General features: G+C 42.4%; 1 protein-coding gene across 1 annotated transcript in view; it reads right to left on the bottom strand.

Moving 5' to 3' along the window:
• The window catches only part of SNAP47 (synaptosome associated protein 47), a 172420-nt gene that overhangs the window by 44088 nt on the left and 109203 nt on the right, over positions 1 to 19129 (bottom strand). The window lies entirely within an intron of this gene.

The following is a 19129-nucleotide window of genomic DNA, read 5'->3' as shown; positions in this document are numbered from 1 at the left end:
AAGTAACCACAGATTAAACATCTACTTTCTCAAGGATTTAGCAATTGGAGGCTAGATCCAAATATTTTTCTAAAAATCTTGCAGATCTGAAGATGGTGCAAGTTTTTGCCTACAGACTGAACACACAACTACCTCGCTGTGTGCTGGGACTCGGTGTCCCAGGAGACCTCACATACTTGCTGGGAGAGGAGGGGATCAGAAGGAGGGCCCATGCCACATTGCGCTATTTAACGCTGCCTCAAGCCCTCTGCACGGACTGCTCCTGTGCAAAGCCTCGGCCAAGGGAGGGTCATCCACACCTGTCAGAGTCCGAAAGAGGGTAGGTTGGGTCACCCCCTCAAGGTATTGTGCTTTTCGGCAAGTGTGCTCTGTGACTCATGTGAGTAAAATTTGTATTTTGACTGTCCCTGAGTTTGTCACGGCTTCAGATTGGGTTTTGTTGTTCTGTTCATTACCTCCATCAGTGTAATGGGGAAGAGGAAAGTTGACCTGCTTAATGTGTTTGACAAATGGCCAAGGACCAGGAAGGTTCTCACAGAGGAGATCTCTGGTGTGGAAGATCGGTTGACTTCAACTCGTCATGAGATGGACTACTCTGGGGTCAAGTGGAGGCACAGTCTAGGAACATTTTAGTTGAGCATAATTCTGACCCCTCTGGTCGTCCACATAGTACTAGTATGAAGGTTAATATTACGTCTAATCTGACCCAGAAAAGTGATACGTCCCTAAAACTGCCTGGAATTGAATGAGCTGGCGCTAGGATGAATAGGGCAAAATGGGGCACCATCTTGTAAACCCCAAGTTGGAAACAGGCTAGTTTGAAGGGGAGGGGGGAGGCAAAAAGAGGACACTGGAATCATCAGGATCTTTTTGTAAATTGGAAGCGCACATATCAACCGCTTTTGACACACTTATTAGACATAATACAAAAATGGAGGGGTGGTGAAGAAGATTGGAGAAACGGTCGATTCTATTTTTGCATAATCTGTAAATCTTTTGAACAAAATATCTTCCCCACCCCCTATTTCCCTAAATGTTTCAAGTTTACCGTCGGAGGATTGTCATAGTTGGCACTTTTCGATCCAACCACCAGGGTTTGACAGGGATGTGAGGATTCTGGCACCATGGTAGATAACACAGCAAGTATAACCCCAACATCCCAAGTTCTTCAGACAATGCCCAAGGTGGCTAACTCCAGTGTTTCAGATGGCAGAGATCCTTTCCATAATACTGGCCAGTAGAGAAATGGAGACCGAATTACTCAGGTGAATATACTTTGTGATGCTGCTATCCAACTACCCTTGGCTTCTACCCTCTATGTCTTAGTACTGGCGAATGTCCCCATTCCCCCCACCCACTTCCCCCCCATAGAGAAACTGAAAACTACCAGCAGCTTAAAAATAAAGTTGTTTCCTGACTGTCTGGCAGAGTAAATCGTGTTCAGTCTCTTTTTGAAGAGATTATCATGGTTTGGAGAGTGGGATTGAAAGATGGGGAATTCTCCCAGATCTAGCTGAGGGTTTTATAGTTGTCAATTTCTTTAATGCTGTGAGGGTGGGCTTTATTTCGAAAACTTTTATATCCAGTACTGCCTCTATCAGACAATGTAAGGCATTTCTGCTGGGGGGGGGGGGGGTTATAAGCCCACGATTTTTGGGGTATTGTGAAGGAGTGGGGTGAACTATGGCCATGATGGGGGTCCTGGTCGTTTGGGCCAACAGGGCAAGGCATTTAATCTTCATCCTATTAATCCTTTTGAACCACTGAGTGTGCTAAATGACCAAGATGGACTGGCCCAAGAGATCGGCAATTCAGTCACTTTGGGGGATTTAAGTTCCCCTAGAGATCTCAAAGTGATAAATTGGAATATTGCTGGGGTTCACTGCAAAGTATGTGATGAAGGGTGTATTAGGATGATAAACTCCTATGATATTATCAGCCCTGGGGAGTTCTGGGATATGGAGGGGGTTATGTATCTAGATGGATATGCCTGTTTGGATTGTTATTTGTATGATGAGACTGGTAATGGGTGTGCAAATAATTACCAAGTGCATACTGAGCAGGGGGATCTGTTAAACAACATGAACTTAGATTACAACCTTGTTAACCTGCTCAATAAGGGGGAAGACATCTTTGAAGCGAAAATACCTACATTTAAGGGGCGGGGGCCAGGCCCACTATTGACTATATTTTTATTTTTGGCATGTATATTTTCCTCTTTGGTAAACTTTAAAGTGGAATGGGATATTCACAGTGACCACAAGGCCCTTTTGGCCCCTTTCCTGTGGTGGGAGAAGCCTGTGGAATGTGGGCAGTCTGTTTATAAGAACCAGTCAGTCCCAAAGACCAGGGCCAAAGAGTAAAATGGGCTAAGATAATACCTGTTGATTTTAACTCCAATTTGCAGTATATCTGCCAATCCGTATGTCATATTTGTCTGGCTGAGGAAACCTCTGATGCTAGTATTTTGACAGCGTTTGATATCGAGTGTGGGCATATCATGTCAGCTCTTACTAAGAATTGCGCAGTGCGACCTTTCCCTCACCATAAGTGATTCGATAAGAGGTGCTCAAGGGCTCATAACAAGTTGATGGTTGTTGAATAAAAGAAGCCTAGTATTGGAGATAAGGCGAGAAAGGCCAGGGGTAAAGGAGATGTGGGAGAATTTACTGGTGGCTAGTGCGTCACGAGACAGTGCTGCCTGTTGGAGTATTGTAAACCACACCAGTTCAGAGCCGGTGTCCGACCAGGCACTAACTGTCCCGGCTCACACCTGGACCAATCATTTTTTATCCATAGACGTTATATCAAGGGCACAGAACACCCTATATTGTGTGCCCAGGAGGACGTGAGGTTTATCTTCCACTGGGAAGACGTTAGGGAAGCTATTTTGTCCTCACCTACAGGCAGGGCCCCAGGGCCCAATGCGGTTCCTGTAAATTTGTAGAAGTCTTTAGTCAATCTGTGGGCATACCTATCGACACAACACATTAGTACAATCATTCGAGGTTCAATACCCTCCGGTTGCTGTTGCTCCATGATAGAGCCCATATTTAAAAAGGGAAGCAGAATGGGTCCAGCCTGTTATAGATCAATTTCCTTGGTGGATTTAGAGGTCAACATTTTAGGGCAGGTGCTCCTGGATCATCTAACCTCTTAGGCAAAAGATCACAATATCTTACCTGAAATGTAATATTGGTTGAGACCGAGCCGGGCTTTGTCCCGCAAAACCTCAACCTGCATTTGTTAATTTCTAAATATACAACAGCAAAGGGAGGTTCCATGAGTCTGACCTTCATGGATCTGTTTGACAGGGTAAACAGCCAAGGTCTGGGCGAGCTGGGGACCATAGGGTTTGAGCCTGCTGTTGTTGCATTTCTGCAAGATTTGCATAATGGCCTTACGGCAATGGTGAGGTGTGGCCCCAATGGGGAATGTACCCAGCAATTTAACTTGAAGAGAGGTGCCTGGCATGGATGTATTTTGGTCCCCTTTCTTTTTATTCTTTATATAAATAGTCTTGAGCTCGTATTAATTGAACATGGGCTAGATGTCCTGAGGGTGGGTGGCAGATCGTTGCCCGCCCTACTGTATGCAGATGATGCCATTTTGGTTGCACATATGGCTAGGGGTCTCAAGTGTCTCATATATCTTTTTTATAAATTTTATGGACAGCCTAAATATTTAGACCAATTGTAAAATGTGTCATTTAATGGTGTTGGGCCCTAAGAACACCAAAACACAAACATTTTTGGTGAAGGGACAACATATAAGTAGGGTTGGAAAATGTCTTACCTTGGATTCATTCTAGATTCCTGCCTAAGTTGCCATTCACTGTTAAAGAACACAGCGAATTTTAAGAGGGCTGATTTAGAATCGGAGATTTCTTGTAATAAATGGGGAATAAGTAAATTAAGGTTATGCTACATATTTTTAAAGCCAAATGCATCCCCATTTCTGCCTGTTTTGCCTGTGATAGAGGGCTTTTGATCCCCTGGTTATCCTATGTAAAGGAATCATTAGAAGGGTAAGGCATTAAATTCGAACCCCTTGACTCCGATATAGTAGCGGTTCCCTCAAAAAAGTGCAGGCTGCGTTATAAGACAAGCTGAGCAATAAAAGATGGCAAGAAGAGTCACACAAAAAGAGTGTAGAGAGTTATTTGTCTGCTAATCTATAGAATGTAACAACAAATTATCTCACGTGCATTAACAGGAACTGGGAGCGTTCACTCCTGTTCCGTTTTAGAGCAGGGAATATGAAATATTTTTTATGCTTTCTAAGTGGCTTTCAGTCAAACCTGAGCTTTTGAATATGTCCCTGCAATGGTGTGTCTAAACAAACCATGACACCCTTTACATTTTTATACGGCTTTCATAATCTATCCATGAGATTATATTTGGTTCCTTTTTTTAACCCCTTCAGTGCCCGCCCCTTTCCCCGCCCAGTGCCGGCCGTTGCATTAGCGGGCGGGGTCTATGACGAGCTGGACTCGTCATGGGCACAGCGCCACCGCGGCCCATGACGAGTCCAGCTCGTCATGGGCACTGAAGGGGTTAAACGTAGAAATTTCCGCACTTGTTATTAAGCGTTTAAAGATTTTTAAGCATTAAGGGACAGTGAAACATGTAAACGTGTTAGCCTGTTTCCACGAAGAGCAGCACGATTTAGAAGCACTATGCACTTTGATTAGCGGTTAAGGCATTTTTTTAGGTCTCGCGACCTGCGTTGCACTGCGCAGCAGTGCTTGCACAGGTGAGAGTCCTTTAGTTCTGGGTTTCAGAAATCGCTCTAGGAATCGCACACGCTCGTGCGTGTGCGATTCCTTTTTAGCTCCCCCATTGGCCTTTGCGTGCGTCTTCTTCCAAAAGACTACACACAATTGGCCTGAGGCACGCACATAGCTCCTCCCATGGCCTATTGGTGTCTATTACATGCACCAAGCGCGTAATAGACACCAATAGGCCGTGGGTGGAGCTGTGATCGTGCCGAGAGTCAGGCGTGACGCGCACGCCACTTGCTTTTCTTTACTTTTGGTATAAGCGCGGCACCCGCGCTTTACAGTAAAGCGCGGGTGCCACGATTATACCAAAGGTAAAGAAATAGATTTTTGTTTCGATTTCTTTACGTTTGGTATAATCGCGGCACCCGCGCTTTACTTTTAATGTTATAAGTAAAGCGCCGGTGCCGCGATTATACTAAAAGTAAAGGAATAGAAAAAAACATCTATTTCTTTTCCTTTGGTATATTCGCGGCACCCGCGCTTTACTTATAACATTAAAAGTAAAGTGCGGGTGCCGCGATTATACCAAAGGTAAAGAAATAGATTTTTTTTTCTATTTCTTTACATTTGGTATAATCACGGCACCCGCACTTTACTTTTAATGTTAAAAGTTAAGCGCGGGTGCCGCGATTATACTAACGCATAAGATAGATCCTTACCCAATTGTACTCCCAGTTTCGACACAAAAGTAGTGGCCACTGGAACAAGCTGTCTTTCGGGGGCCAGAAGTCTGCTGGTAATGCACAAAGAGGCTTCCCAACAGAACAGCACATCACCTCTGTTTTGTCCCTGCTGAATTTCAGGGAGTTTCCCAACAGAACAAAACATCACCTTTAATGGAAGAAACCACAGCTGCTCTCTGCGATTCTGGGATGATTGCTTTATCTTATGCATTCTGTGGGTCCACCTCTTGGACTATGCTGAATGGATTAAACTGATGGGGCAATATGGTTATCTTGGCGCATGGGCGATTACGATTAATGCAATGCTGATAGGGACGTATAATGCTTATATTTTCAAAATGATGTGCATCAAAGCCATAGTTGTTGCATATTTGTCTAATGCAACTAACAACCATTGACAAAGCCAACAGTCCTGGCTTGTTATAGGTGTAATGTTACTTGTTGTAACTGGATGGAATGACGAAGCAGCAAAATATCAGTGGGGCAACGCACTATGGTAAGCACGGGTTTTCACTGCGTGGTTTTAAGCAACGTCCTTCATTACATCGGCCGCGTCCCTTTCAGAGCCCCCCCAAAGCCTTTTCATTCCACTTAAAGCCCTGCCTCCGTTATAGTGACTTCCTGCTGTAGAGGGAGAACAAATTCACTCAGGTCATCATACCTGCCAACTTGTTATGAATATTACAATTAATATTTTAACAAACATCGCATAAAAAATAACACTAAACAATTTCTTACTTATGAAAAGATTACACAACTATTACCATACCCAATACGTATCACCTTCATATTCTTAAAAGTATTGCATAACTGTTACAGTATTGAAAGTACAACTAATTCCATTTTTTTCAGATATTTAATATCAAATGCATAACCTGCAACATCTATTTGCATTTCTGACAATTTTAAATAGGTTGCTTAGCTTATAAGTACTTTATTTCTTAATGCTCGTACAAATACAAAAAAATAATAATCTCATTTTCAGTGCCAACAACTCAAACTTTAATAATGCGAGACCTATTACATTGAAAATGCTTTTTTTAAGCTGTTCTTATGCATTTTATACAATCTATAGGACTGTTGATTTGTCTTGGATAATGTATTGTTATTTATATACTGTACGACGTATGAGCTGTCTATTGGTTTTACATTTTGTATATTGTCATATTTTCATGGTTAAAAATCAGCCGAATAATGTTTCATTGAATTGTATTGAGTCTAAATAATCAATCGTGAAACTAACCTTACACTCCAGGTGATGTGAACCTGCACAGAGCTTGCAAAATATCTTGTATAGAAAAAATATCTTAAAAGGGGCTTAGAGCCCGCACATTCCTTACATTTACTTATTATTGCTTGGCTCACATATCCCCCTCATTTCCTTACTTCCTATTGGCCAGTGCCTCATCCTAGTCTCCGGCTTGCTCCTCAGCTTCCAGTCTTAGTTCCCATGGGGAGCATGGACCAAGTACAGCTTCCTGTGACAAATGTCCTTCCACTGCCAGCAGGTACTTTATTTTCACTTTTAGGCATGCATTGTTAGAGTACCTTCACGACGCTCTCTGTGGTGTCAATTTCACCCCTCCTTTCTGTGGTGTCAGACTCCCCCGTGTTGTCATCTGTCACTAGCTGTTGTTTCACCAACCCCCCCCCCCCCCCACCCACGCACCTGCCATCCTCGAAGAACAGAGCAGTACTTGCAGTCTAAGGCCACAAATGTCTGATGGAGTCCTTAGTAGGTATATAATGATGGCTTACTATAGATTTGCAAGTTGTGCTACAAAAACACATATTTATTGTGTACTTTTCCTAGGACTTCAGAATATTTCCTTGTTTGTTCCCCTTCTCCTCCCTTCTTACTCTCCATTGGTGGATGACTATGCACCGGACTATCTGAAAAACCCAGGAAATTCTGTTGCTTTTTTTTTTCTGAGAGGAACTGCTCATTTCTGTCATGAGGGACGACACCACTTCTTGAGTGTCAACTATCAATTTATATTTATATCTGCCTTGGGGTCTACCTAAATTAGACGCCAGAGGAGAGGGGGCATGGCCATGTTGTTCTCAGTGTTTTGCATATATGTCGAACTTTTGGCGACCTCCTCCTTTGGACTGTGCGGTGTATTCTGATAACTTTACTATTAGTCCTGTAAAATGTGCAATCCGTTGCTGGCGCGCTATTGTTTATTCACCTGTGGTTGCCTTTTGCTGAAGTGTATACTAGCACAGCTTCAGTGAGTGACCCTCACCTTTTCTATTTCATATATTACATTATGCTAATGTTTGCAGGGCTCCCATTCCTCTGCAGGACTGAAAATTAGCACCTGGTTGCTATTTTTCGATATTTAACCATAGAGCCTGACACCTGTTCCTTTCTGCCCCGTCATTGTTTGGCTTCTCAAGAGCCCCCCTTTTCTTTTGTTATTCCCTCTTTTCATCCACACCTGGTTGCTGCGGTTCTCTCCCAAGGGCCTTACTAGCATGTGATACCCCCATTAGCACCTTGCCCATTAGCACCTTGGCTTTATTACAGCTCAGGTGATATTTCTACTACAATACTTCATAGGCTGCGTGTTTTTTTCACTGAAGACTATTTTACCTCAGATTTTCACCACTTGGAGCAAATTGCACCTCGTTTCACAAGATGTGTGGTGTGTGGCCTGGGAACCCTGAGATATGTAGTGCCCTTTTAAGTCTGAACACACAGCCAGTGCAAGGACTGTGTACACCAAATATACTACTTCTATTGTAGAAATATGTTTAGTTAGCCTTACAAACATATTGTTGAGAGAACTTATGTACGGTTGTGGCAGACAAAATAATAAAATAATTGATATAGACTATATATATTTACTATACATATATATACTGATGCCAAATATTAATTATGACCCAACTCAATGTTACTCATTTTATCGACTTCAGAAGGATGAAAGATTGAATTTGAAACCCATTTCTGCAATGGACGCATTAGACTATTAAGCTATTGTAACAGCGTCCAAGCTGAGAAATCACTTCCACTCAACAAACGTGGGGGCATATTATCAAGCCAGGCGATAAAATTATCGCCGCTAAAACGGCGATAATCGGCTTGATAATATGCTCTATGGAATTCCAATTGAAGCCCATATTAGATGTGAAGGACATCTAACATGGGCTTCTATGGGAATTCTCTGCGGCATATTATCAAGCCCATTATCGCGTTTTAGCGGCAGTTTTCTGCCGCTAAAGCGGCGATAATTTTATCGCCTGTCTTGATAATATGCCCTGTGCTTCGTAGAAGAATGCTATTGTTATCGGGGACTTTATAACTGAATATAATTTCTATTCTATAGCATTAAAGGATTGCTAAAGCTCATTGAAGAAACCACTCAATTGATTGACTTTCTTTTAAAAAATTACCCAATCTTGTACTTTGGTAAAATTGCTTGGGACTGCCATGTCTAGTTTCGAGAGAGTACCAAATCAACACTACTGCAGGTGCAGTGGCTCCATGGCTCTGAGGGGTCCACGGCACCCCAACCATGGCTGTTTTTTACTACCAAACCGTGGGATAGTAGGCTCTTTTTACCTTAACATTAGGGCCCATGGCACCTTTGTTACGCCACACAATCACTGGTGAAAATAACTTCACATTTTATGGTTCGAGGATGAAAAAAGATCCTTATCTTGATGACTGACTTTTCACATAGTACCTGCATTCTCGAAGAGTGCATCTCTCTGCAGTGTGAGTCCCACTCCATAGTATAGCTTACCCCACTCCTCTCCTCCCACTGTTCTTTGTTTGTACTCCCTCCTACGGTCCGTTGTTGCTCCCTGCAGCTCCCTCGTGTTTGTTCTCCATCCCTTTCCTGCTGTCCCTCTTGCTGTTCTCCCCTCTTCTGACTTGTTTTTTTTATGGTCTTGTTTTAATCAGGGGTGGCACTTCCATTTGAGTGGAGGAGCATCGCCCCACAAGCCCCAGAGCTGAAAAATAAAACAGTAATAAAGTTTATTTTTTATCGTTTTATTTTTCAGCAACCAGTCCAGAACTAAGTGTCCGGTCAGAGCGGGGCCAGGCTGCCGAGTGGCTGCAGCAGGTAGATGTGTACTTTAAAAAGCGCACGTCCCTTTGGCCGGCTGTCACGGGATGGCCAGCCAGACATGCACATTTTAAACTTCTCTAACCTGGCTGCCTTAGATAGCTGGGTTAGAGAGAGCGCAGGCATCCAGTCCTCTTAGGAGCGCTGAGAGAGGCAGCTCCATCCAATCCTGGAGCTGCTTTCATGCTGTGAAAGCAGCGCCAGGATTGAGTAGTGCAGTTTCCTGCATCTGGAGCTTCCAGGAAGACAACGAGGGAGGAGGGCTTTGCGCTGTGAAGAAAGTAAGGTTTATTTTGTTATTTTTGTTTTGTGCCCCCCCTTTGGTTTTAATGCCTTCTTGAGCCCTCCCGTACATCAGAAAATAAAACAAGCATTTGCAAGGCAATAGGTCTTGCACTAACAAGATTATGAGCCACTGGCATTGTAAATGACAATGTCTTTTATTTATGTGTTGTTTTCAAAACATATAAATAAAAGGCATTGCCATTTACAATGCCAATAGCTTAAGCTGTCGCAAATACCAGACCTATTGCTATTTGAGAAAATAGTGTTCAAAGGCTGTAATTAAAGCCTGCCGAGTAACAACACTCGTAATAGGGGGTCTCGAGCCTATTGACCAATGAACAGCCACAGTTTATAGTGGACAATGACATAAGCCAATGAAAAATATGGGTGGAGAGTGGGCGGAGCCTAAAGGCCCTACCTGAATACAACATGACTCCCAGAGCAGTGCATGCGCTGCCCAGCATCGGCCTAAAAATTAACAAAGCCAAATAGCTTTTGCATAGCTATTTGCCTTTTTGAATGTTTTTTAAAAAAATGTTGCACAGCAGTACGGGCTGCTGTGCCACATGGCTCAAAGTAAACGGAAAAAGTACTGCGCTGCAACCAACCCTTGGACCGGTTTAGCACTTTATTTGTATTTACATTAAGCCACGTTGGACAGCAGCCCGTGCAGTTGTCCAACATTTCTAAATAAAAACATTGACAACATCAATATGTCTCACATATGCAAAAAACCTATTGTTTTTGCTAAAGCTTGTTACTATAACTCTCAACTCACCCAACTTGGGAGACCCTCCACCCGCAGCCTTGTTTCGTCACCCGTCTTGCTGTTGGCAGCAAATGTCTTCAATAAGTGAACTAACTTTTGCACAGCGTTGCACACGAGTCTACGTATGCAAACTTCCGGAGAATGGAAGGCGGACTGGATTTTGCGTGCTTCAGACTCATGATTTGGTAGCCACACTTTCTTTAAGGAACTAATCTTTTTTAGCAATTTCCCAGCACGGTGCTGGTAATTTCACAGCTACAAGAGAGAAGCAAGGCACAGCCTGTGAAGTACATTAACACTACTCTGTCAAATATGACGTACTTTATTTAATCAATGTTTATCGAGAGCAATATAAATAGGGCTGACAGGTAAAATAATGTCATCCTTTGTTAAAATAAAAATAAAGAAACGAGACGGGATTTTCACTTTAAAATTTGAGAAGCTCATCCGCCATGGTGCCACAAAAGGTTGAGAGGTATAATCATCGCCTCCTGTTCTTAATATAATCTTAACGTTATTTTGTAAAATCCAAGTTTTGCTTCTCCAGGAATTTTTTTTATCGAAGAAAGTATCCCGAGGAAGAATAGGATTGTGAAGGCAGGCTCATGGTACAATAGCTCATGTAGAACTGCTTACAAAATGTTATCGAAGGCCATTAGATCCAAAGATCCGGGCAACATTAGAAAGACCAGAGCACACTATAAGAGAGTTTAGTTGCTAGCGAAAAAGGAATGGGATGAAGACCGTTGGCATGAACTGCTGCTGGCTTGTAGAGGACGGAATATGACACAATTCTGGCAATTAGTTAAATGGGGAAGTGGTGAATCGAAGCAAGTACCTATTAATCACGTCGCCCCATTACAGTGGGTTGCACATTATGAAGCGCAGTTTCAGTCCTCCAACTGTAATGAGGAGATCCCCCAATGGCCACTGCCGAGTGAACCCCTGTGCTTCACCAGTCTAGAGGTTGAATCCGTACTAAAATTAATCCCAAGAGGCAGGGCCCCTGGCCCCGACTGCATACCTGCAGTCTTGTTTATTAAGGAAAAAGAGTTCTGGGTCCCTTATATAAAGTTACTGGCGAATGCTATAGCCAGTGGTGCCCGGATTCCTGATACCTGGTTAAGTGCCGAAATCCTACCGATATATAAGAAGGGTGACCGCTCACAACCAGGAAACTACAGGCCAATTAGCCTGATGGATTCTGCTCAGAAGATTATAGCTAGACTAGTACTTGGCAGAATCCAGGTCTGGATAGTAGAAACAGACATCCTAACACCATTACAGGAGGGGTTCCGGCCACACACAAGTACACTCGACCAGGTCTTCAGGTTTGTGCTAATATATTGGGGGGTGGTTATCATAGGAGGGGGCACAATCTACGCTGCTTTTGTGGATTTAAAATCCGCATTTGACCTTGTTCCCCGTGTAAAAATGTGGAGTGCTTTGGTAGAGAATAGGGGGTGCCCTTGGAATTGGTGGCCATTGTAGTAAAATTACACGATTCAACTTATGCGCAGGTCCGCTGGGGGAAGCCGGGGGAAGTTACAGGGAGGTTTCTGGTATCCAAGGGATACCCCCTTGGATACTGGGTCAGTGGTGTGTACTAGCCCCCACTTTGTTTTCTTTATTTATAAATAGGGTGGTTCAATATTTTAATGACCACCCCACTGACGCTCCAACGTTGGCAGGTATGAAAATACCCTTGCTCATGTTCGCTGACGACACCCTGATAATATCCAAGACAAGACAGGGGTTGCAGGCCTGTCGCGGTTTGGGGTGTTTTGAAGTGATCATGAGCTAAAGTCAGTCAGTCAGTTTAACTTTATTTAGTTTGTTACAACCATAAAAGTATATACATTGCATCTTTTCTACCTGTTAAAATACATATATAAAATATGACGCCTATTCAACACACCTAAATTAATCCATCTCCTTTTTTTTTTTTATTACAAAATTCTAAAATTAATAAAACCGGGTAATTCATACATTTATACCTATACGTCCAATATTTCCAATAGATCAAATACAGTACTGCTATCTCTTAGTTGCGCCGTCTCTTAGCGACGTTACCATACACATACAAAAGTTACTCTGTGCCCTTAAGAATCACTTTAACCTTACACATAAATTTCCCCATGGCGCAAGCTATGTCTAAGTTCCTCATTTCCATTAAAAGTTCAACAGCTTGCGTCCTACTCATTATTCTGTATTTTATAAATATTGGGCGTAGAATCTCCTTTCGTATATCTAAAAATTTCATACAATCAAATAAAATATGTAAAATATGTACAAGAGGTCCCCAAAGTGCAAGTGCATTTCCCGCTATGATCTATCATGAGATTTTTCGCCCCATTATTCATATAACAGGGATTTATCCCCATTCGCACTTTTAGCACCTCACGTCGTAAATAGTGACTTGGTAACCTATCTATATAAGAGTAATGTTTATCCTTTTCCCAAGCCAAAGTCATATGGGATACTGAAGTCTTTCGCGAAAGATACTCCCGGTCATGTATACAGGACGTGTCAAAACCCAAGGACCTGAGTTCTTTCTTATCTATTCGGGGATAGCCTAGCTGCGGGTCAAGCCTTAAACCTAATACTCCATACGCTTCCTTTATTACGGTTTTTGCCTCTTTTGCCCAGGACAGCTCACTCGTGGCAATTTCAGCTTTACACCACTGGGAGACTTTATGAGACTCCTCTGCCCCTAAGCGCTGCCAGAAGCGTATTAGTGCCGTACAGGCTGTTATGGTCCAAGAGGCAGTTCCCAGCTCTAGTCTTGCTGCTTGTACCATAGATGATTTTGCCAGCGATAATAAGCTTTTTAGGATATTTCCCTCTTCTTTATCCCAGCTGGATTTTCCGCTTAAGTAAAGTACTTCAGACCCGTACAGGAATTGTGGTGGGACCATTGCTGTATAACCGGCCTATCCGACCTCTCTCCATATACGCTGTTGAATCTTTTTAGGCCCTTCACAGATGCCGCTGCCCTCATTTTTAGCGCTTCCAGATGAGTATTCCATTTTAAATTACTCGTAAACCACATTCCTAAATACCTATACTCCGTTCCTCTCTCGAGGCGTTCTATACCAAGATTCCATAAAAACTTTGTTTTATTCCTCCCGAAGCATAACATTTTTGTCTTCTCCATATTCACTACTAATTTTTTATTCACACAGTAGTCTTTAAACCTATTTAATTTTCTCTGGAGACCTATCTCCGTCTGGTCCATAATCACCAGGTCATCTGCATATAATAAGCAGGGTACGTGGTTCCCTCCCAGTTTCGGGCTAGCCCCTCTAACCTCTCTTAGTTTTTGAGGTAAATCTGCTATGAACAGGGAAAAAAGCAAGGGGGCAAGTAGACACCCCTGCCTCAATCCATTTCCAATTTGTATCCTCCCTGACAGTCCTCCCTCCTTATCCAAAATTATCTGGGCCCAATTTTCAGTGTGTAAGGCCTGGATCAGGGCCAAAAGATCATCCTGTATTTTATACCCTATCAGGGTTGTCCACAACTGCTCCCTGTCCACAAGATCGAAAGCCGCGCGGAAGTCCACAAAGCAGCAGAATAAATTACCCCTCTGTTCTATTGACTTCCGCGCTATGGCCCAGAGAGCAAAACAGTGGTCCACCGTCGAGTGTCCTTCTCTAAATCCTCCCTGTTCTTGGGGTACTATCTGGTTATCATGTGCCCAATCCTTTAGCATACCTAGGATAACTTTGGAAAATACTTTTTCACCTATATCCAGGAGGTTTATCAAGCGGTTATTTTTTGGATCATTTACATCGCCTTTTTTGTGTATTGGCCTAATAATCGCCCCTTTCCAGCTATCTGGCAGAATTCCTGTAATTAGTGTCCTCTGAAACATTTTCGAAAAGAACTCGGCCCACCACTCTGGATTCGTTTTTATAACAACTGCTGGTAGATTGTCAGGGTGGACCTGCTGCTCGAGTTAATTTTAAATTTAATATAATACTCTTAATGTGATCTGTGGAGAAGCACTCTTTCACATCTTCCCTGGCCAATTATTTAATACTATTTCCTCCTTCCTTGGCCATTTGCCATAGATTTCTTCAAGGTGACTTTCCCACTTATCTTCCAGAACCGAACACTGCAGGACCCCTACAACTTTCCCCATACATTCTTGTATCATTTTCCAGAAGCCTTTGACATTTTTGTCTTCAATTGCCTCCAGTAAATTCATCCAGCATCTATCTTTATAGGATCTTTTTTTTTTCTCTAATGGTTGCCTTATATTTCATCCTTAGTTTCTTAAGTTCGTGCAATAATGCATCATTATAAATATCTCTTAGGCATCTTTCTTTCCGCCTAATAGCGGCTTTTACTTTTCGGCAATCGTCATCAAACCATGGTTTATTATTTGAAGATACTTTTGATCTATTTTGTGGCCCACATGGTTACTCCGTTTAATATCAATCCTGAGGCATTCTACTAGTTGTCTTATCGTATCCTCATACCAGGTTAAATCCTCTACTGCTGGTCGATTTTCTATTTCCACTGTTAATTGGAGTGCACTCAATTTCCTTATATGATCGTCACTAATCCTAGTTGTCAAACGCTTCGGGTATTCCACGTCTACTTGTAACACTTTTTGCCTCTGCGGTCCCCTATTTAGTTGTAATTCATGAGCTAAAGGTAAATGTGGAGAAACCTAAGTTTATGGTGCTTCATAAATCAAAAGCTACCATAGGGAGAGTATACATGAATAATGTGCTCCTGGACCAGACTGACGTATTCACCTATCTGGGTATCACACTAAGTAGAAAGCTAAGTTGGAAACCCCAAGTTGACATGATGGCCCTAAAACATGCGCAATTAGCAGGTGCTCTGGTTAAAGAGCATAGGCTTTCCCAAACAAAATCCATTGCCCCTGTTTTGCAAATATGTAACTCAAACATTTGCCCTGCAATACTATATGGTGCTGAACTGTGGGGCTATGACAATCTAACCCCCCTTGTACTAGCACAAAATAAGTTTGTTAGATTACTGGTTGGCCTCACGCAATCCTCCCCCTTGTTGCCCCTTTTCTTAGATCTGGGCTGCTACAACATCGAGGATGTAGCACGTTTCAGACCACTGGCATTTTGGAGGCTACTTTGGACCACCCCGGAGCTTTCTCTATACGCTAAGGCCTTACTAGAAGTAAGGAAGCTGGGTTACCTACATGAGATCCCATGGTTGAAAAATATTAAAATCATGTTGTCCGACATGGGGATGAGTATCCTGTGGGAGGAGCCAGACGCTGCGGTATTCCCCCTTAAGAAGATCTACAGGGCAGCATACTGGGACATGGTTAAAATTAAGAAGTTTTCATCCATTACAAGGCCGACCTGGTCTAGGGAATTCCTAGAAGTAAAAGATGAGGCGAAATTGGAAGGTTATTGGGACCTTATTTCCAGGCCACTCGATCTGAAACTTTATCATCAGTTTAGAGTAGGTTCCCTACCAGTAAGAGCGTTCACAAGTAGATGGTTCACATCATCAAGTGATAAATGTATTTTCTGCCATGACCATGTTGAGACCATAGCCCATATTTTATTTGTCTGCCCAGATTACCATCTTCCAAGGACGAAATGGCTCAAACCTGTTTGTAATGTCTTGGATATAAGGACCGCAAAGGAAGCTCTAAGGATTCTTAGGTCAGATACCACGGACCTTATTGTAATCGGCATGGCAAAATTACTGAGTTGGGCTTGGCCCCTTCGCGCTTCGAAAATAGGGGTAGAGCAACCTTTAATGCAATGAGGGACCACATATTAGTATAAAAATCCTATTGACTTCCTGCTAAAAAAAGGGCCATGTATAAATGGTGGTTTCAGCTTATGTGAAATGATAATTGTTGAACGCCATGTTATATTTTAATAACCAATTTTAGTATTGATATGCACAATCACGAGTTTTAATAATGGATACATATTTATTGAATATTTTTATGGAGAACTGGCAATTTTATTGTTTAATGCTAAATGGGAAAAATTGTCAAGCGATTAATTATCTTTTTTATACATTTTAATACTGTAATACCTTGTCTTTTATGATTGAACAATCGAAATAAAGACTATATTGATTGATTGATTGCTTCTCCAGGACCCACTCTACGGAAGCAATAGTCACTGTAGGCACAGACCTAAGCTTATACCCTGCAGAAAACGGTGACCCCTTTTCTTTAATTTGTTCAACGATTTACAGGATATACGCTCTGAAAACAGTTACAGAGGTGTTCTGCCACTTGTATCGAAAATGAATTTAGGTGGCCGACAGGAACAAGTGGCTAAAATATGACAAATACTTCAAGCAATTAGCTGAGCTGTTAACATCCTTATAGATTTCAAGGAAGAGCAGTCAGTTGTTTGACGAATTTAAAAGGCTTTCCGAAGCACACTTAGTACTTGACCGACATCTAGTGGCAGATTCATGAAACACAGAAAACATTCGCTTTTATAATCCGGTAGGAGTAGAAAATTGAACAGGAAAAAAAAGTGAGTGGTATTTGTAATTAGGTTGACCACCTGGCATGGAGGATAATTATGGGCAGTAACCTTAAAACTAGACGTCAAAGATTTAAAATTCAGCAACAAAAAATAAAAAGGCCAAATTTACGGACAAATCTGAGGAGGCCAGGCTTTCACATAATTGCACAGTGAACAGATTACAGACACAAACATGAGACAAGTAGGTTTAAATGTTTTTTTCTTGTGCCACTCTGGCATATCCCCTGTGGGTTGCAGGCTGAAGTACTGTTTTCGATGGAGAATGGGATGCCATAACCCAACCAGAACGCACCGGTCCCATTCCAGTCGCAGCCTCTACCAGAATGGCACTGGTGTGTAGATGTTTGCAAGGGCTGGTACTTGTTTGCTGCCTCTCAAAATATTGTTTAAGGAAGTACTGGCTACGCTCGATTACGCTCTGCTGTTAAACATGCAGTATCTACAGTTGCACATTCCATCAAGTTCTCTCAGAAATCATAAGCCTTACCAAACAATGAAACACGTTTTGGCACTGTATGTCACCTTTTAACATGGTAGTGGCTAATTGGCCTAGCACAGTAATCGGATACACAGACAGAGTATTCCATAAAGGCAGTCAAAGACTCCTGGTTCAAAAAACTCCAGTTCAAAAATTTACTTTGTGTATGTTTTGTTTTAAATATGGTCATTCATGTGTCTGTGTACATTCAGCTGCACTTGGTGTTAATGTGACTATCCACCACCGAGGATGTGCTTTTGCATAAATGCATCCAAGGGCGTAATATAAAGCTCGACATTAGAGCAAAAACCGGAGCATCTCTTTTGTTCCTGTTTTTGCACTCCAAAAACATAGAAGCTGAGATGCAATTATGCTAAATCAAGTGAACTAAGTACCGAGTTAAATGTTGTAACTGCCGAGAAAAGCTTTAATGTATGTTTCTGTGTTTCGAGGTTTAAGCTATACCTTTTTGTAGTTCTTCATCTAGGAGTTTACGTAATGACATTTTTAAGTGCATTGCTTACATAGGCCACTGGTGGTTTCGGGCTCACCAACTACCAATACAAATTGCACATGTAGTCACCTTTCCTGCTGTAAAATAATCACCTTCACTGCAGAGAAGAATGAAAAATGTATTCTGCCACTTTAGAAGGAAGATTTTTGCTAACTTGTTTAGGCTATAGAAAGAAATATATACCCTGATATGTTCTGCCCCACCTTATATTCTAGGATGAATACCAGGTACTGAGGTGGTCTCGGTCAGGGAAGACTCATCCGCTCCCTAACACTAATGCCATTACCTTCCCTCTTCCTGGGCAGCCACTCTTAAGGGGCTATGTGTGCAGGTACAGAGTGAACTTTTCACTTGCCTGGATAAACTCCATCAGTGTCGGTTCTTCCTCCAAAGGCTTCATAGACTTTGACTTGCTGCTCCTTCCGGAGCCTACCTCTAGGGAGACATTCATGTCTATGTAACGATAGTTATATAGTGCAACTGCTGATATTGCCAAAAGGGGGACAGCGTGGGTAGAAGAAAGGAACTAGGGGCTGGAAAAAAAGCCATGTTTTAAGCTTTTTCTGAAACACAGGCGTTGCCTTGATACATCTGAGGGTCAAAAGCAGTTTGTTCCACAGGGAAGGGCCCAAGAAAGAAAGGGCTTCTCCCCCAGATCTTGCTTTCCTGATTCATGAGATTGTGGCTAGGCAGAGATTCGCAGAGCAAAGGTTTCTCGGTGGGGCATAGATCATAATCCTGTTTTGTAGATAGCCTGTGAAAGTTCTGTAAAGAGCTTTCTGGGTCACAAGCAGAGTCTTAAAGATAATCCTCTTCCTTACCGGCAACCAATGAAGACTCTTAAGAAGACTTGACACTAGTTCAGACCGCTGCATTATGGACCAGTTGCAGCCTATCAATCAGGTATTTGGGCATGCCTGAATAGAGACTGTTCTCATAGTCAAGACGTGAGATGATCAGGGCTTGAATCACTAGTTGTCTGGCCGCAAAGGGCTGTAGGAATTGAAAAGTATG

This window comes from Triturus cristatus, chromosome 10 (assembly GCF_964204655.1).
Source record: "Triturus cristatus chromosome 10, aTriCri1.1, whole genome shotgun sequence".
Classification (NCBI taxonomy): domain Eukaryota; kingdom Metazoa; phylum Chordata; class Amphibia; order Caudata; family Salamandridae; genus Triturus; species Triturus cristatus.
This window is presented reverse-complemented; position numbering and strand designations above follow the sequence as displayed.